Source organism: Podarcis melisellensis (assembly GCF_964234715.1).
Source record: "Podarcis melisellensis genome assembly, chromosome: 15".
Classification (NCBI taxonomy): Eukaryota; Metazoa; Chordata; class Lepidosauria; order Squamata; family Lacertidae; genus Podarcis; species Podarcis melisellensis.
The window spans coordinates 1,115,750-1,136,444 of NC_138532.1; the positions used below are offsets into that span (position 1 = coordinate 1,115,750).

At 45.4% G+C, this 20,695-nt stretch overlaps 1 long non-coding RNA gene across 1 annotated transcript in view; it reads right to left on the bottom strand.

Moving 5' to 3' along the window:
• Nucleotides 1–20,695, bottom strand: part of LOC309358284 — a 439,047-nt gene that overhangs the window by 298,700 nt on the left and 119,652 nt on the right. The gene's annotated exons all lie outside the window — the stretch shown is intronic.

Consider the following 20,695-nt stretch of genomic DNA (forward strand, 5'->3'; position numbering starts at 1 on the left):
TTGGTAAAGAAGGGTTCCTGCTTCATTTACCCTTTTGTCTTTGGAGAGTCTTTGATTATGGAGGGAGAGGTCATTAATGAATTCAGGGGTTATCCACCATTTGGCTTTGGTTAAGGACTCCCAGTTTGTTGCAATGCGAGCATTGAAATCCCCTGCTATAACATTGGGTGTATTGGGGTGTTTGGAGTGACAAAGAGTAAGATGTTCCTCCAAGATTCCCCATTTATTGTATAAGTCTGCAATGTTGCCTCCAGGGGGAAGATAAACATTTGTTATAACAAGTTCAAAGTTTTTCCCCGTAACCAGGGCTGTAATTGCAAAGGTGGAAGCTTTTACAAGCGTGAGTTTTGCCTGTATTTTCAAGGAAATTGCTATAACTAATCCTCCACTAGGCCGGCCTCCTTTAGTAGACGGGCATGCCGGTAATGATGTAACATCAAAACCATTAATATCTACTCTCCCCTCTTCCCATGTTTCCTGCAAGAGAATTACTTGGTGTGAGTTTATTAGTTTTACAAAGTCCGGGTCAGATTTTTTCCCCTTCCAACCTGCTATGTTCCAGCTTAGAAGGGAGAACGGGGGAAGATTTGACTGAGGTTTGGGTAGTCACAATGGGGAAGGGGGGAACGCTGATCTTGGTGGGTTGTCAAATTTAAAGAAGTCAGTAATTTTCCTTTGACTAATGGTAGATGGCTTCTCTCCTTTTGGTGCAGGTGTGCCTCTTGAGCTATTGTGAATAGAGATAATATTTGACGTTTTTAGCTGTCGGGCCCGACTAGACCCTGAAGAGGCTCCTGCCAAGTCCGCTGGATCCGTCCTCTTTGGGGATCTAACCGATCCACTTGTGATCATTTGGTTTATATGTCCTGCTGGGTCTTCAGTCCATTCTGTGGTGACTCTCGGCACTGTGGTGTCTTCCTCACATAATTGTTGGATTTTTGGTGGAGAAGCCTGACTTGAGGTGGCCACTGCCCTCTCAGGGCGTGGATGGTCTTCGATGTATGTTGATTCCAAGTCCGGCATGGAGGGGTGAAGGGACAACGATTTATCCAGGGGGGTGTTATCCTGAGTTCCATTCTTGGATTGGTTAATCACAGAGGGAACAGATAAGTCTATTAAAAGGAGGGATGAGTTACCAGCGTGAAGGGGAGGAGAAGAGTCTGCCTCCAGCAATGGGACCTTCCCATCTACTGCAGAAGGCACCTTATATGCTGGGTATTGGGGAATTGTTGTTTCCACCTCCATGGGGCATGGCACCGCTAAATTAGAGTGGGTATCATTCGTAGGAACTCCGTTGCAGGCGATCCTTAGGAGCTGAAGTTTAAGTAAATCCAGCCTATTTATAATTTCTTGTTGTTCCATCGCTGGTAACTCTCCAAAGGAGGCGATAAGCTCTCTTTCCTCCTGGGGTGTCAAAGAGTTACTGGCACACTCGTAGTGTTTAGTTGTAGGAGTGGGGGTACTATGAGACTGGCCCAGACATGGGGTGTACAGCTCAGCCCTCTTTTGTGGTTCAGGGCGGGAGGGTTGTACCGTCTCCTTGGTTAATCCCTCCGATAGGAGGGGTCTAATTTTGGAATCCATGAAAACTCTCATTGGAAAAATACCAAGATTATTCCAAAAAACTTTTTGCTTAAGAATAAGAGAGGGGATTTTTGCAGAGTGGAAAGCCAGCATCATTCTCTGATATCTGTTCTGGCGGACTAAGGGAAGCACAGCACAAAGATCTATTTGTGATGCCTCGAGTTTTAGAAGCCATCTGAGGTGCTCTTTAGTCCCATGTAGCGTTGTCCAACTTAGGTCCCTTTCCCGGAAGGTTAGGGAAATCTTCCTTGGGTGTAGAATCAGGGATTGGCGATTCAGTGCGGGGTTGAGATTGTATTTGCAGTTCTTCATACAATCAGTGTTTGGTGGAGCTTTCTGCCGGCGCACTGGAACATCTACTGCCCCATCTTGGGCTGTCTGTGCCGGCTGGTCATCCAGTTTTTGCTGAAGGCTATGCAGCTGAGAGGATAGGCCGTCAATTCTCTTAAATATACAGTTTAGAGTTCTAATTATTAGATGGAGTTGCTCGCATCCTGTGCAGTCCGATTCGGCTACCAACTCCTCCTTCGGATAGGGACCATCCCCATTTGTGTTACCATTAGCGTTTCCAATTTGTAACGTCTCAGGGGCCTCATCTTCTGATGTTGTTTCAAGGGCAGTTAGAGGATCAAAACGATTTTGAGTTGCTATTGAGTAGGTACATTCCTCGGGGCCTCTCCCTCCTTTAGGTGAACCCTTTCTTAATTGCTTAGGCCTCGGAGAGGATAATGCCTCGTCAGAGTCTCTTGGACGTTTTCCGTGACCCATAAATCAATTTTGCAGGAGAACCGTCGTGGGCACTGTGCTGGGAAGCTCCTTAAATCCTTTAGTCTTCCTCACAAGAATACTACCACTTCCAGGAGAGTGGTGCCATAAAATTACTCACAGTAAGGCAGTCAGTTCAAGCCTCTTCCTTCCCCTCTTCCTTGTTCCTAGGATTTTCGAGACAGCTCGGTTCCAGCAGTCGGGCAAAATTCACTTCGTAGTATGCAATAAACTAAAAGCTAAAGGAAAGAGCTGGTCGACAGGGTAGAGGATTTATGCCCAGGAGAACCTTTCACTTGTCTCTCCCAGTTAGGGAGGCGGCGGCAGCCGTGGCGGCAAGTCCGGGCGTCGGAGCAACCCAGATAAAAAGAAAACAAAGATAACACAAGTAGCGGGGTACTAAAAGATACTAAAAGACAGCCAGCACAGCCAGCAGATCATTAAAACTCACGGATAAAAACAAGGGAGGATAAAAACCGCTTAAAACCACTTAAAACTTTGATGAGGGTAAGCGAAATTACCCGGAAACTACCTTCGCCGCCATGTTGGATCCTCCCCTCCTTTACTCAACAAACAAAAAAGGGCAACCATAATAACCAAGGGGCTAGAGCAAGTCCCTTATGTGCAATAGTTACACGGATTGGGGTTTTAGGGGAACGCCAAGACTCTGGGATAGAGCAGCTGCTTGGCATGCAGGAGGTCCCCAGCGCAAGCTCCTGTGGATCTCCAGCTTGGGCTGGGAGAGACTCCTGCCTGCAATCCAGTCAGAGCAGGCAAAGCTGGGCTGTGTGGCTCAATGGTCAACAAGGTGGCTTCCTATGTTCCAATGTAGAAAAAAGGTGGGAGGGGCATGATAGAGGGGGCCATAGTTATGCCTGGTGCAGAGAAAGTGGACAGAGAGAAGCCCCCCACCCCGGGGACCATCCAATGACTCTGAATAATGGAAAATTCGGAAAAGGAAGTATTTTTCTTACATTGCATGCTTAAAACTCTAGAATTCATATCACAAGTATTGGTGATGACCACCAACTTGGATCGCTTTAGACAAATGCATGGCAAATAAGACTCTCAGTGGCTGTGCACCACATACAGAGTTGGAGGGGGGCACCTCTGAATACCAGTTTCTGGGGAGCAGGAATGTGTGTGGGGGGGTGCTAGTCTGCTGGGACAGAGCAACTGGAGCTCACCCCGTTGCAGGGATTTGAACTGCCAACCTTCCAATTGGCAAGCCCAAGAGGCTCAGTGGTTTAGACCCCAGCCTGGATGTAGCAGGCCAGCTTAAGGAGGATTCATTGTTGGTGTGCTGACATCCACTGCCTGAATTGGCTGCCTCACTCTGCCCAATAGTAGGAGCTGGCCTTGAGGAAGGGCATCTCCTTCAGGGCTGCTTAGCAATCTGGTTCTGGCTCCTCTCCTTACTTAGCTTGTTCCCAAAGGCAGCTGCTGAATCATCTCACTCCAGAGAACACACAGCCAGGCCTCAAAGACTTCCTCCCTCCCTCCCTTCCATCCCTCCCTTCCTTCCCAGTGCAGCTCTCAAGAGAAAGAGAAGGAAAACACACAGAGACCTCAGTTTGAACTCGGGGAAATCCACAGCGGGAGGAGAAGAAACAGAGCAGCGCACGGCTGGAGAAGAAGAGCCTTTGGAGAGTTAATCACCAGACCTGATGCCTTCAAGAGGGTCTGACTTGGTGTCCCGCAGCTCTTGATGTTTGAAAAGTATAACATAGGAAGCTGCCTTACCCTAGTCAAGCCCTTGGTCCTTAGAGCTCAGTATTGCCCACCCCACATAAGAGCCAGTTCCTGGGGGCTGTGGGAGCTTCGGCCCCCACAATAAAATATTTGAGGGGGCCAGGGCCCCACAATGTTGATGGGCATTCCCATTCAAATGGTGTGTGTGCACTGTGTCATGTGATCAATTCTGCAGGGCGGGGCTTACCTGGGCCCCCACAATATTCTATTCAACTGCACCCCAACTGCAGACTCTCCAGGTGTGCCTGTTTTCCAGGGACATTCCCAGATTTACTGAAAGCCGTCCTGGTTTCTGCTTTGAGCCCGGAATGTCCCACTTTTCCTTAGGATAAATGTTGAAGGGTCTGGAGTTATGCAGCCCCCGAGCCAAGGAGATAAGTAACAATACCAACTTTAGAAGAGATTTGAAGGCAGCCCTGTTTAGGGAAAGTTTTAAAAAATGTTTTATTGTGTTTTTATATATGTTAGAAGTCTCCCAGAGGTGCATATTGATGCTTGGCTAGTTTTGCCATTGTCAGATATCTATCGAATACAGGGGTCCTCAAACCTTTTAAACAGGGGGCCAGTTCACTGTTGAGGGCCGGACTGTAGTTTTTTTGGGGAAATGAATGAATTCCTATGCACACTGCACATATTTTATTTGTAGTGCACAAAAAACCGGGGGGAAATACAATACAGTCATACCTCGGGTTGTGAACACTGCGGGTTATGTCTTTTCAGGTTGTGTCCTGTGGCAACCCGGAAGTACCGGAAAGGGTTACTTCTGGGTTTCGCTGCTCGCGCATGCACAGAAGCACAAAATGACATCATGCGCAGAAGTGGTGAATCGCAACCTGTGCGTGTGAAGACGCACAGACGTGGGTTGCATTCCATTCAGGTTGCTCCAGAATGGATCCCGTTTGCAACCAGAGGTTATAATTATTTCAATGGGAAGTATGGGCCTGCTTTTGGCTAATGGTCAATATGCAGTTCCATATTTGTCACTTCTAGTCGTAGCAAGTGATGCAAGTGTTCATCGGTTAGTCTGGATCTAGTTGGAGATTTGCAGTGTGATGCAAAGAGCTGCACCTGTTATATTTCTGCCTGTTCTGCAACAGTTAAAAGAGAAAGCCTGCTAAGGCAGGGGAGAGATGATTTGCAACCCTCTGTCATATGACAGCAGCCACTTACAGCCTCCAGGTGACTGAACTATTGTTGTTCACAGGAGGCAAGTTCTTTAAATAATGGAGATTGGAATCATCAATAAGTGACACTTCCAGCTATTTCTTCAAGAGTATCACAGGCTGCTCAAAGCAAAGTAAAGCAATACTATACATGTCTACTCGTAAGTAAATCCCACTGAATTCAGTGAGGCTTTTTGCCAGATAAGTGAGTATTGGAGCTTTAAGAGTCTCATTTGAAGGCTGCAATCCTGCAGGCACTTACTCAGCAATGGAACTTACTTCAGAGTAGACATAGTTAGGATCCCAATATCTGAGCCATGCCTTTATTAGGACCACACTGAAATGTGGGACAATCCTGCATCATCCTGGACTTTCGTCGCGTGGATCTCCTCCTGCTCCCCTGCCACCCCCTACCCCTGCTGGGCAAGGTGCAACTTACTATGTGGAGGTGTGGGGCGCGCATAGCTCCTTGGCACGCAGGAGGCAGCGCAGGCACCCAAGAGCTTCCCTTGCACCAGGTTGGGAACATCAGGAAATCAGGGTGGCGGTGGCAGCGCTGGCAATTAGAGACGTGGGCAGGAGCCCCGCAAACACCACCCAGCCAGGCGCCCACACGCAACCGCGGAGGAAGCGCAGTGCCTCTATTATGAGAACCTGGAGACACGCAGCCCCCCCCCCCCGCCTGCTCACCCTGTCCCTCACTGGGCGAGCTGGGTTCAGAACCCTGGCAGGCCGGATTTGGCCCATGGGCTGTAATTTGAGGACCCCTGATATAATAGATCATGGGTAGTCAAACTAAGGCCTGGGGGCCAGATCTGGCCCAATCACCTTTTAAATCCGGCCCGCGGAGGACTTCCGGAGGCGGCGCGAACGGTAATGGCTGCCTGCTCCTAACAGGGAGAGGGAAGCTCCGCTGAAACGGGTCGTCCGCTGCGGCGAAGCGGAGACCCACTCAGGAAAACCACAGGTGGCAGAAGCCTATGGTCTTGAGACCCGGCGGGCGCCAGAAGCAGCCCCCAAAACGCTGAAGGGACCCCGTAAGGGGCTCCGGATCGCAGAGGGGGTAGCGGCGCTGTGGGTCGTTTCGCAATCAACGGAGCGAAGCCGCATTGCTGTTGCCGGTTAGCGCTGACCTTTCTTCTTGAAACCTCTAAATTCGGAAAGCAACAACCCGTGAGTAATTTGGACCTTACAAATTTTAAGACCTTTAAAACTTTGAACTTGGCTGAAAGCGGAGCGAAGATTAACAGGAAGTCCGTCTTCCGCTCACACTGAACTTGAAAAGTAAAGAGCAGGAGGAGTGGAGGCTAAGAGCAACGTTTTAACCAATTGATCTGGCACCTATCTAAACTGTTTTTCTGGGTGGATTAAGGACTTTAAGTGGCTGATTTTTGGATTTATATTAAGACAAGGATATCTTTCTTCTGTTGAACTATTGGATTACAAATTAAGCAAGAAAACCAGGTGCTGGAGCTGCCTGAGCAACTGAGCAGTCAGTCTGCAAATGTGGATACTTTGAATCTAACCCTTGAAATACTCTGAGTTTGAACTTGTTACTTTGAAACATCAGCTGTCTAAGCACTGTTAGAAACATTGTTCTGTTTTAAGTTAACTCTGCAAAAAATTATCTTTGTGGAGGTCTCTGGACATTGAATTTGACTCATTATTTTGAATTGGATTTGACTTCCTCCCTAAAGACATTTTAAGCTCCCCCTAGAGGATTTTGGACCTATAGCAGTGACATTGTTTTACTTTCCTTTTCCCGGCCTCCTGTTTGAACGTAGCCATCTGGGCCGTTGCTTTCTCATGGGAACAACTTAGCTTGACCTTGGTTTTTAGATAAATTTGGAATGAGTGGAACAAGAAAAAGAGGAAGAACCAGACAAACAACTTTAACTTTATCTGCAGCCTCACAGCGTAGATCATCTGTGCCTGCCTTGCCTTCCACTTTGCTCCCTGAGGTAGAAGCAGCCTCCCTGTCACAGGCAGGGGAGGGAGAAACTGAGGAATTACAATTGGAAGATATGGCCTCAGGAGCAAGTGGTTCTATTTTAGAGAAAATTTTTGAAAAATTGGAGGCTTTGGACAGAAAGGTTGACCAGCAAACAGCTAAAATTGATCAAAATACAGAAAGTTTGAATAGATTAACTGGACAAGTTGCACAGAATGTTCAATCTATTGGAGAACTGAAGGAGGCTGTAGGGGAAAATCGGAAATTGGCTGAGGACACCAGCCAAAGACTGGGAGAGCTTGAAAAAGAAGTAAGACCACTCAGTAAATAAGTAGGAGAACATCAGATTTATTTTTCTATGACAGAACTGCGGAACAGGGAGGCCAACTTGAGGATACGGTCAATACCAGAAGTGGAAGAAGGCAACTTAACTGAGTTTCTGACTAAAGAATTCTCCAAGTTCTGGGACCTAGAGGAAAAAGACTTCAAAATAGTATCTGCTTTCAGGCTTGGAAGACTTATAAGGAAAGAGAAGCCCAGAGACTGTTTGATAATATTGAGATCAAAGGAGGAAAGGGACAAGATTTTGGGCCTGCATTACGGAAAGTCACTGGACATTTTGGATAAAATAATTGAAATTTACAAGGACATTCCTAAACAACTGTTGGACCTTAGATCGGACTATTCGGAATTAGTAAAATTGCTGAGGAGCAACTCAATTATCTTCAGGTGGGAGTTTCCCCAAGGATTATCTTTTACTTTCAGAGGGAGGAAGATCAAAATTAGAACGCCGGAGGACAGAGATAAGTTTTTGGCGGCACACGGAGAAGATCTTCACAAAGGACTTGGATTACCTTCTGGGCCTGAATTCCCAGGGGAGCCTGCACCCCCGGATCCTCAAGAACCGGAGAACAAGGTACCACCCCAGCAAGAATAACCAGATTCATTCAGGATGTCTCTGCAACTTTTGAGTTGGAACATAAATGGCTGCAACATTCCAGAAAAAAGGAGAAAATTTTTTCACATATTAAAAAAGGAACAATTGGACATTATCTGTCTACAAGAAACACATGTGATCAGGCTCCACAGAAAAGTGTTAATAAATAAAAGACTCGGTCAGGAATTTATATCTTCGGACACAGTAAAAAAGAGAGGTGTGGTGATCTATGCAAAAGAGAGCCTTTCACCCAAATTTCTGTTTAAAGACGAACATGGAAGAATTTTGGCAATAGAAATACAATATCAAGGAGAAAAAAATTTGATATTAGGAATTTATGCTCCAAATGAAGGCAAATCGGAATTTTACAAGAAGTTGCATGAGACTATGCTGGATTATCTGGATTACAACAACATCATTATGATGGGAGATATGAATGGAGTCGTATCAACTAACATGGATAAGTCACAGAACCAAAATGTCACTAAAGATGGGAGACTACCAAAGACTTTCTTTGATATGACAGACAATATGGATTGGATTGATATTTGGAGAGTGAGAAACCCCTTGGGTAGGGAAGGAACATTCTTCTCTGAAGCCCAACTGACTTGGACAAGAATCGACCAAATATGGATAACTAGAGGTCTGGCACCTAAGATTAGAAGGGTGGAAATCTGCCCAAAGACATGCTCCGACCATAACGCACTGAGAATGGACATGACATTGACCCCAACCGGCTCCTTCAGATGGAAGATGAATGATGGCCTGTTTAGAGATCAGGAGATTGCCAAGAAGGCCCAAAAAGCTCTAAAGGACTATTTTGAGATTAATATAAACACCACGGTGGAAAAAAGAACTATCTGGGACGCAAGCAAGGCCGTGATGAGGGGGTTCTTGATACAACAGAATACCGTAAAGAAAAGGAAACAAAATGAAAGGAAGGACAAAATTCTGGAAAAAATAAAAGAGTTAGAGAAGAAGCTAAGACTCAATCCGAAGTCTCAGCCGATTCTGAGAGAAATCAAACTCCATCAAGCACAATATTCTAAATTGATAAACCAGGAAATAGAATGGAAGATTAAATTAATGAAACAAAAAACTTTTGAATCAGCTAATAAATGTGGAAAACTGCTAGCTTGGCAGTTGAAGAGGAGACAAAAATTAAATACAGTGACAAATTTAGAGATCGAAGGAAGAAGTATTCAGAACCCCGGAGAGATTAGAAAGTGTTTCCAGAGATACTTCAAAAAATTATATACTCAAGGGCCACAAGATGAAATTGAGATTAAACAATTCTTGGAGAAAAATGGACTAGCAAAATTGTCAGAAGAAAACAGAACAATTCTGAATGGCAAAATAACACGACAAGAGATTGAGCAGGCTATCCAGAACATGAAACAGGGCAAATCGCCAGGGCCAGACGGGTTGACCTCCAAGTATTACAAGACTCTGAAAGACTATCTGATACAACCACTGATGGAGGTCAGCAATGAAATTATGGAGGGGAAGAAGGCGCCGGAATCGTGGAAGGAAGCTTTTATCACATTGATACCAAAATCGGAAACTGAAAAGACACAACTTAAGAACTACCGTCCCATCTCCCTTTTAAATGTGGATTACAAAATATTTGCAGACGTTTTGGCAAGTAGATTCAAGAAGGTTTTAAACAAAGTAATTCATAAAGACCAGGCAGGCTTTCTCCCAGGAAGACATATGTCTGCTAATACAAGGAACATTATTGATATATTGGAACTTTTACAAACAGACATAAACACTAAAGCAGTTTTAATTTTTATAGATGCGGAGAAGGCCTTTGACAACATATCCTGGAAGTTTATGAAGGGGAATCTAAAAGAAATGGGAGTGGGTCTGGGGTTCGAGAATGGGATTGATGCAATATATTCAGAACAAAAGGCTAAATTGATAGTTAACAATGTGGTTACAGAAGAGTTTAAAATTGAAAAAGGGACACGACAAGGCTGTCCTAGTTCCCCTTTGCTATTTATTTCGGTTCTGGAGGTGCTCTTGAATATGATCAGAGGGGACCGGTTGGTGGAAGGGATTCAGGTCGGAGCGAAACAATATAAACTTAAAGCTTTTGCAGATGACCTTGTTTTGACCCTGCAGGAGCCAGAATCTAGTACGAAAAGAGTATTACAACTGATTCAAGACTTTGGTCGGGTGGCGGGATTTAAACTAAATAAACAGAAAACTAAGGTATTGGGGAAAAACTTGACAGATACAGAGTCAGAACGGTTTCAGAGAGAGACAGAACTAAATGTAGTTAAAAAAGTAAAGTACCTAGGGGTGAACATAACAGCAAAAAATCTGAGTCTATTTAAGGACAATTATGAAAAATGTTGGTCTGAAATTAAGAGAGACTTGGACAGTTGGACAAAACTGAAACTTTCTTTGTTAGGCCGAATTGCCGCTATTAAGATGAATGTATTGCCAAAAATGTTGTTTTTGTTTCAAACATTACAAATTGTGGACAAGACGGAGTGCTTCCGGAAGTGGCAGAAAGATATTTCTAAATTTGTCTGGCAGGGCAAAAAGCCCAGAATTAAGTTTAAGATACTAACTGATGCGAAAGAAAGAGGGGGCTTTGCCCTGCCAGACTTAAAGTTGTATTATGAAGCCGCAGCTTTCTGCTGGCTAAAAGACTGGCTACTTCTTGAAGACACAGATGTACTGGACCTGGAAGGTTTTAACAATGCTTTTGGTTGGCATGCATACCTATGGTATGATAAGGTTAAGATCAATAAGGCCTTTAAGAACCATATTGTCAGGAAAGCAGTGTTTAATGTCTGGACAAAATACAAAGACTTATTGGAGAATAAAACTCCGAGGTGGCTGTCACCCTTGGAGGCCAAGGCCCGAAAAAGACCCAATATGGAGGCCATTTGGCCAAAGTATTGGGAAATATTAGAAAGAGATGGAGACAATTGGAAATTGCAGAGTTTAGAGAAAATGAAAGATAAAGTGCGAGACTGGTTACACTATGCTCAGATTAAAGAAGTGTTTAAGAATGATAAAAAATTAGGATTCCAGGTGGAGAAATCGAAGTTGGAAACAGAACTGTTGGAACCTAAGACTAAAGTACTTTCAAAAATGTATAATTTGCTGCTGAAATGGAATACACAAGACGAAATGGTTAAATCGGCTATGATAAAATGGGCACAGGACATTGGACATAATATTATGTTTGAAGACTGGGAAAGGTTGTGGACCACTGGGCTGAACTTCACTGCATGTAATGCTCTGAAGGAAAATGTAATGAAAATGATATATAGATGGTACATGACCCCAGTTAAGTTGGCTAAAATATACCATTCGTCTGATAACAAATGTTGGAAATGTAAGGAAAATGAAGGAACATTCTTTCACCTCTGGTGGACTTGCCCTAAAGTGAAGGCCTTCTGGGAAATGATATATAATGAGTTGAAAAAGGTATTTAAGTATACCTTTACTAAGAAACCAGAGGCCTTCCTTCTGGGTATTGTCGGCCAGAATGTGTTAAAGAAGGACAGATCATTTTTCATGTATGCAACAACGGCAGCAAGGATACTGATCGCCAAGAATTGGAAGACTCAAGATTTACCCACCCTGGAAGAATGGCAGATGCAGCTGATGGACTATATGCAACTAGCTGAGATGACTGGCAGAATCCGAGACCTGGGAGAGGAGAGGGTTGAAGAAGATTGGAAGAAATTCAAGATTTATTTACAAAAGTATTGTAATTTGGTTGAATGCTAACAAGGATGTCAGAGTAGAAATAACTGTCTACCACTAAACTAGATATGAGTTTGATTATAAAGGAAATAAGGAAAGTATATATTTCTTGTAAGAGAAAGGAAGAGACTGTATTTTAATGATTGAATTTAAGACCGAGAACAAAATGATAATTTGCTTGAAAATAATTTCACAATGATGCAAGTGGGAACGGGAGACGTGAGGAAGTCCAAAGTAATAATGAAAAGATGTTAAACAATCAATGTTGTTTTATCAAACACGCAATTGTATTGAAAAACTTTAATAAAAATTTATATTAAAAAAAATAATAAAAAATCCGGCCCGCGGATGGTCCAGGAATCAGTGTGTTTTTACGTGAGTAGAATGTGTGCTTTTATTTAAAATGCACCTCTGCGTTATTTGTAGGGCATAGGAATTTGTTCATATTTTTTTTCAAAATATAGTCCGGCCCCCCACAAATCTGAGGGACAGTGGACCGGCCCCCTGCGGAAAAAGTTTGCTGACCCCTGTAATAGATCTTTCACTTCCTGCCTGAAATAACACTCTGCTCCAACCACCAGTTGCCTTGGTACTGCAGCCCCAGAGGCACTCAAGATCTAGCCCTAACCATCAGCCAGAGGACAGGGAGATGTTGGTTATGTGTCCATGTGTGAGTTTTATAGGCTGCCTTGAGAATCTTGTGTGGGGTAGATTTTCAGAATAAATAAGTGAAAGGTCCTGTGCCTGAGTCACATTTCACACCCATACCATGCATTTAAAGCACTCTTATTCTACCCTAGGAATCATTCCCCACCCCACAAAGGTTCCTGGAAACTCTTGGATGCCAAGAGTTGTTAGGAGAGCCTTAACGAAGGACAGTTTGCAGGATTCTTTGTGGAGGAAGACATGACTCTTAAAGTGGACTGAGAGTGCTTTCAATTTATAGAGTGGATGTGGCCTTAAAGTTTGGCTTAGGGAGGATGGCAAAGTTTTGAGAAACTTTATGTCCATCAATGTTCCACCCTGTGTTTGTAATTCTTAGGTTTCTAAGAATTCAACATCAGGAGAAACTGAGCTTCCAGACAGAGACAAAAATGTTGCCTTTCCAGTGTCAACAAATAGCCATTAAATCCTTTGCCCGTGGGCTGGGAATGTTAAGATGTGAATGTAAAATAAATCAAAGAGAGGGTGGCAAAGGAAATAAAAAGCAGGAGCTGCCTACACCGTTTATGCCCACATGTTGGAAATGTTGATGCCTCCACTCCTGTTCATGGGAAGAGGAAGGAGATGAATCTCTGCAGACGATTGTCTGGGTTGTTGGGCTCTTTAGCAAAAGTTTCAGTAGGGAAACAAAAAGCTTGACTGAGAAAATAAAGTCTGCTAGCTGCGGAAATACTATTTACTTGCAAATGTTCTATAGAAATGTGGAAAACGCAAGCAGTAAAATAAGACGTAGGAGTTAAAACTAGAGCAGGGGCTTAGGCTGCTTAGGAACATTGGACGCTGTCTTATACCAGGTCAGACCAATCGCCTATCTTGTTCAGTATAGTCTGCTCTGGCAGGCAGCAGCTCTCCCTGGAGATGACAGGGATGGGATCAAGCACCTGGATTCTCTGCCACTGAGCTAAGGCACTGCCAGACCATTGCTATTGCCAGGTGCCATTTAATCTCATAATAGTAAATTATAGTTGACTGGGAGTTCTTGCGCAACAAACCCACTTCCCCCAAAGATTGGGATGTTTGCAATAAGGAGAGTGATAGGGGGAAATGTGCTGGGAAGTATGAGATCATGCTTGCTTTGATGCAAGGTCTTCTAACCTCCCCACAAAAACATCAAGCTAAGTGCTCCTTAAATAGTCAATGCCATCTAATCTACCCACAAATCAGGATGAATGCTCAGTCAGATTAGGAACATTTGGAAGAACCCCTAGCCTGAAAGCCACACACTGCAATGTTACTGGAGCATTCCATTTCAGGCTGGGTTCTGTGTGCGCTTGGGAGGGAGACGGGAGGCTGGGCCCAGACAAATGGCAGAGACAACTGGCCTGCGAGGGAGATTAGGCTGAATTCTCGTTGCCGGCATTCAGCCCTGGGGCCTCCTCAGAAGAAGAGTAAGAGGAGTTCTCCAAAGCGGGTGCTCAGCCTGGCGCAGCCTGAGGTGAGCCACTCTGGAGCCTCTTCCCAGTCGCTCCTTTCCCTCCCTTTTATGGCTTCACTGTGTCCCCTCGCAGCCCTCCGCCCCCTTGCCTCCCTCCCTTGCTCTGTCCTGGACCACCTTTGCTCTTCCGCTCCGCCAAGTGAAGGAGACCCGGGTCTGCTGCCACCATGGGAAGTGGGGAGAGGAGTCCTGGCTGTGAGTGAGTGAAGAGAGCGGGGGCCCCTTCACCACCTGCTGTTGCCGTCCCTGCACGCCCACACTGCCAGGGGCTCAGAGGAGCTGCTGGATTAGACTTCTGCAGCTGAGGAGCAGATGTCTCCACACCAGCCACAGATTCCTGGCTGATTCTCTCTTCTTCTTTTTGAAATAATTTTTATTTGATTTTACAAGTGTAAAGTTATAACAGTACCAAATACATACCGGTAACCATATTTAGAGATTTCTCTGAATCTCCAAACTTCCCACCATCTCCTCCATGGGTTCTATTGTCAACATTTTCAAGTGTGTATTATTTCATAATCCATCTTTTGTATCCCTCCATATTGTCCATAATGTTTCTTACATTACAAATGTTGTTAAAATCCTGCTAATGTTTTCATCTGCTTACAGTGGTCTCATAAATAAACTACAAATTTTTCCCATTCTTTCTTGAAGTTTTTGTCATCTTGGTTCCTGAGCTTTCCAGTCAGCTTTGCCATTTCAGACCAACACCCCCCCCCCGCCATCATGCTCAGAGCACAGGAGCAGAGGGGCTGGCGGACCAAGTCAGAAGTTCTGGCTGCCCCTAGAGTACCTGCTTAGCTGCCAGTGAAGCTTGGAGGAGAGGGAAGCACCTGCAAGGATCAGGGACTGGCTGAGACCTGGAAGATGTGGAGCCTGCAGTGGAAGCTCTCTGCCTGAGCTGCTCCACTGCTGGACCCACAGCTCCCTCCCTGCTCCACGGTATTTCCAGGCTCCCTGCTCCACGGTATTTCTGAATCAGGGAAACGAAGGGGTTGTTTTCTATGTGCAGGGAACTTGGGGGGGGTTCAGATATGTGCCCTTTCACCCTTCCTGCTGAATTGTTCTCTGTCAGGGGCTAAAAATTCACATTGGCCTGGAAGAGTTCGGAAGTTCAAGCCCATGTTGTTCATTTCTACTTGGCTGGAACCGCCTGGAAGGGGCAGCCCCGTGCTCCAAGCTTTGATGCTTCAGACTACGGCTGCCGGCACGGAGCAGGCAGAACCTTTTGAAGTTTTGCCTGGACAGAAAACGTTTCATTATGCCGCCCACTAATGATCGGCTTATTTTGCAGATTTGAATTCCTGAGAATGGTTCCCTTCCAATTTTTTTAATTCCCTTGTCAAGGAAGAGTGTTCATCTGCGTAAGGTTTTGTACTCCAGTTCTTAATTATGCTTGTGAACTGAAATGATTGCTCAACCAAATGCATTTTCTTTTTATTTAACCCACGCCAGTTGCCCTGGTGTTTTCTTGTAACGCAGGGTGGCCGGTTGGACAGGGCCAAAGCTGGCAGTGGCCAGAGAGAAAGTTGAATAAGGACCCCCTTACTGCCCACCCCCCTCTCTGCCACCAGGTTCTCTCTCATGGGAGTTATAGAACTCTTGCCCGTGGTCCGAACTGATTGCTTGCAGAGGATGTCTGAAGTGGAACCAAGCCCCCCCAGACCACCGGTTGCCCACCCGTTCCTGCGCCTGCTGAGAGTGGGGGGCCAAGGCCCCACCATCTCTAGGTTTGACCTGCACTGTGCAGGTTAGTCAGAGAAGAGGATGCTGCACTAGGTGATCCAGCTCTTCTTATGTTATCTTCAAGGTACCATGAGGCTCGGAGCATTGCAGAGGTTGTGAAGGGAGGGGAAGGTGGACAGATGTGCAGAGCTTGTTGCAGCTCCCCCCCTTTCTGTATTCAAGGTCTCTGTCCCTTAAAACTTTGCCGTTAAGATGGTTGAGAAGAGACTCCAATGGGGAGGCAAGAGAGGGCATAGAAGAAGAAAAACTTAAGAAGTGAATGTTCAGCTGACAAAATAGGTGGCAACCTATTATCCTGAGGCAGGCACCTCCACTATAGCAGTTTAGATGCCTGCTAAATGCCTGGTCAAGATACCTCTCAAGTATTTGATGGAGTGGATGTCTTCATTCCTTTTGTTCTGTGATCTTCAGGAAGGGCTGGGAGAGATTCAGTCTGAAACCCTGCGAACTCACTGCCAGCGAATGCCAGCAGCACTGAGGCAGATGGACTGAGTGGGAGGCAGAAGCCCATGTTCTCCACTCTGATGTTGTGGTAACCTACCCTGGGATGATTTGGCAAAGGGTGAGGCTATCGGTACAAATAATGCATAAATAAATATCTACAAACCTACCCAGACATATAATTTTGTGTTCATGGTTATATTTGGCTGATTTTATCTGTGCAAAAATATATCTAGGGGTCAAGCTTAACATGATGAGTCAACATTGTGATGCAGCAGCAAAAAAAGCTAATGCTATTCTAGGCTGCATCAACAGAAGCATAGTGTCCAGATCATGGGAAGTCATAGTACTACTCTATTCTGCCTTGGTCAAAACACACATGGGATACTGTGTCCAATTCTGGGCACCACAGTTTAAGAAGGATGTTGACAAGCTGGAATGTGTGCAGAGAAGGGCAACCAGGATGGTCAAGGGTCTGCAAACTGAGCTTTATGAGGAGCGCTGGGTTTGTTTAGCCTGGAAAAGAGGAGACTGAGAGGAGATATGGAGAATGAAAATGATGGACTATGCAGAACTGGACAAATTAACTGGGGAGATTAGATATCAACGAGACCGTAAGTTCATCGAGGACTGGGGAAAATTTGTAGAGTATCTGAAAAATACATGTGATGAACAAACAACGTTTGTGGGATTTCAAGAAGCTCTGTGAAAGGTTGAGGAGTATTGTAAAAAAGAAAATAAGATTGGGAAGGTATATAAAAAGGCAGTATTAAATTTAGGAAATGCATAACTAAAATTTAATTATGGATGATTGGCAGATAAGCTGAAGGAAGTCCATAATATATAATTTGTGATAAACTTTAGATATGGTATTATATGTATATTGTATTGAAAATTAATAAAAACCTTTATTAAAAAGGGGGGAAGAGAGGAGATATGATAGCCATCTTCAAATACTCAGGGTCTGTCACATGGAAGCAGTGGCGGAGCTTCATGCTCTGGCACAGGGGGGCGGGTCGCGCTGCCGGGGGCGGTGCGCTCCCCCCCCTTCCTCTGCCAGCGCATGGAAGAGGAAGCAAGCTGGGTTTTTCCTGCTCTGGAGGGTAGAACTCCAGCCAATGGCTTCAAGTTACAAGAAAGGAGATTCCGACTCAATATCAGGAAGAAGTTTTCTGCAAGAGCTGTTTGAGAGTGGAATGGTTTCCCTCAGAAGTTGATGGACTTTTCTTCTTTGGAGGTTTTAAGCAGAGGTTGGACGGCCATCTGTCATGGATGCTTGAGCTGAGATTCTCACATTGCCGGGGGCTGGACTGGATGACCTTTGGATCCCTTCCAAGATTCTATTATTCTATCTTATGTTGTTTATTGTTTGTTCCTGCTCACCGAAGAGAAGAAAAGGAACAGCGGGATCCAGTGCATGTAAATTTGTCAATTTTGGTTTCTCCCAGTTTCTCATTTTTCAGTTCAGTTCTCCACATTTCTACCTCAGTTTGTGAATCCCCCCCCCAAAGTCCTCATGAGAATTTGTCCACATTTTAGTGTGAATTTCTTTTAATATACACGTTTGTACATAACTTTGCCTAATAGGCACTCTTTTTGCAAAGCAATTCTCCCCAATATACCATAATGCATTTTCATATGTTGCTATAACTTATATGTGCATTTTATGCACACGTTCCTCTAATATACAATTATTTTTTTTTTACAAGTTAAAGGTAAAGGTAAAGGTACCCCTGCCCGTACGGGCCAGTCTTGACAGACTCTGGGGTTGTGCGCCCATCTCACTTAAGAGGCCAGGGGCCAGCGCTGTCCGGAGACACTTCCGGGTCACGTGGCCAGCGTGACATCGCTGCTCTGGCGAGCCAGAGCTGCACACGGAAACGCCGTTTACCTTCCCGCTGGTAAGTGGTCCCTATTTATCTACTTGCACCCAGAGGTGCTTTCGAACTGCTAGGTTGGCAGGCGCTGGGACCGAGCAGCAGGAGCGCACCCCGCCGCAGGGATTCGAACCGCCGACCTTTCGATCGGCAAGTCCTAGGCGCTGAGGCTTTAACCCACAGCGCCACCTGCGTCCCAGTAACTTTTACAAGTTACTGCACTGCAAAATCCAAAGAAGAGTGGATTTTGAAGGATGTTTTCAGTTCAGTATTATTTCAGAAAGTGTGAATTAGGTAGGTTTGGCTTTAAATGCAAACTAAATTGAATTCCTCCTTCATCCCTAATTGAAGGCAGGCAATTGCATTAGAGCAACATCCTGTGGGCTTGTGAGGGCAGGGAACAGATTCCCCTAGATCTTCTCCATAAATCCTGGATTTATTAAATGTTAGAATTAATCAAGGTTTGATTAAACTTTGCCAAACAAAACCCACTGGATTTAGTTATGCTACCAAGCCAAGTCAGTTTAGCAGATGGACCATTATCAAAGGGGGGGGGGTTGGCCCATCCAGGAAACTACCAGAGGGCAAGACTGCCAGGCAAGGGGGAGTGGGACCCCCAGCAATCTTAGTCCTCTCTCTCTGTCTCATCCCCTAAAATCTGCAGTTTCTTTGCCCCCGCCAGCCCCACAAGCTGCTGAGCAGCTCTGGGTAGCCCGCAAAGCCTCTGCAGGGCAGCGGGGAGCCTTCATCCCGCTGCCCTGAGGAGGCTTCACGTGGCTATCCCTGGCTTTTGCGGGAGGTGGGGGAAGGGACAGAATGAGGCTCTCTCACTTCCCCCACCCCCCGCAAAAGCCCCCAAGAGCCGCATATTTTTTCTCTTGAATCCCCCTCGCCTTATGATCTGCTCAAGAGAGGCATAGGGATAGTGCTGAAAATGTTTACTGAAAGGGCCCAGGAAAGTAGACAGGCTCTATGCCAGAAAGGAGCTTCCTCCGACTTCTTCTCTGAAACAATTGCCAAAACCATTTTATTTAGAGTTGGTTCAATGATTTATTTGTTTATTGTGTATTCCTGTTTGCTTTATTTATGCAGTGTGTATAAAATTGTCTTGTTATGGCTTGGGTTAGTTTTCGACAAATAGATTGATTTTGTCTTTAATCATATTCTCTGAAAAACAATCAATAATGCTTCATTCGGATGAGCTTTGATTCCTTTGCAAGATGCAGTTGTAATACCAATAGGTTAAAGGAACAATATTACATTTCACACACACACACAAGTGAAGCAGCTTTGTGGAGTGGCAGAGTTACTACTGCATCCACAGCCCTGCCGCTCACGGTAGAAGGGGTGGAGGGAAACAAACCGGTCCTGGATTGGGCCTCATGCTCTTATGCTCTTATGGCAGTGATACTGGCTCAAGAGACCATGAATCCCAGGCCAGCTCAGCCCTCCGATCAGAACACCCAGTTCCAGGGTTTTCTTCCCGCCTGCACATTTGGAGGGCAAAAGGGGGAGGTAAGTTTGGACAGGAGAACTGGGAGGAGGGACAATTTAACACCCACTCCAGCCAGGTGTGAAAAAGGTCCCCTGGACAGTTAAGTCCAGTCAAAGGCAACTATGGGGTTGTGGCACTCATCTCGCTTTCAGTCTGAGGGAACAGGTGTTTGTCCACAGACATCTTTCCGGGTCATGTGACCAGCATGACTTCTGGTGCAATGGAACACCGTGACAGAAACCAGAGTGCACAGAAACACCATTTACCTTCCCACCACAGTGGTACCTATTTATCTACGTGCGCTTGTGTGCTTTTGAACTGCTAGGTTGGCAGGAGCTGGGACAAAGCAATGAGAGCTCACTCCGTAGCGGGGATTCAAACTGCCAACCTTCTAATCAGCAAGCCCAAGAGGCTCAGTGGTTTAGACCACAGCGTCACCCAGAGGGGGCTGGAGGGCTCTGCGCCTCTGTTTTCAAACTGGTGTCTTTGGGAAAGCTGACAGGAGCTGCAAAGTGTCTGGTTCAGAATGAATCTTCCCTAAGGGAGGAGAGTGAACCATTTCGGAAAGCCCAAATGAGAGCAGGTAGACCAAGTAAGAAAAGTGCTGGGGGACATGACAGAAACCCTAAGAGGCTAATGTGCTGTAAAGCCTATGTGTCATACACCCTGCCCAGGCCTGCATCCTGTGGAGGTCACCTCAGTGCTGCTAACTTCACCCCCAAGGCACACTCCATTGTCTCTCGTGACAGATGGATGCCACAAGATTTGGAGAGAAACACAGTATCTAGGTGTTGACATGCTGACGATAGAAGTCTCTGAGCCAAGATGGGTGAGAGGGGGCTTGGTGGAGAACTGGAGGTGGTATAGCTCTGAATACCAGTTGCTAGTGAGCCAAGGTTAAAGGAGTGGGATGCTGGGCTCATATCCTGCTTACAAGCAGTTTGAGAACATGATGCTGGCCCAGATGGGCCTTTGGTGTGGTCCAAAGAAACGGACAAAAGAAACTTAAAAGTAGTGAAGATGTGTGTGTTTTACCTTCCTCAGCAACATGGAAAAATTAGGTTTCCAAACAGCTTTACAAGCCAAAGTGGTTG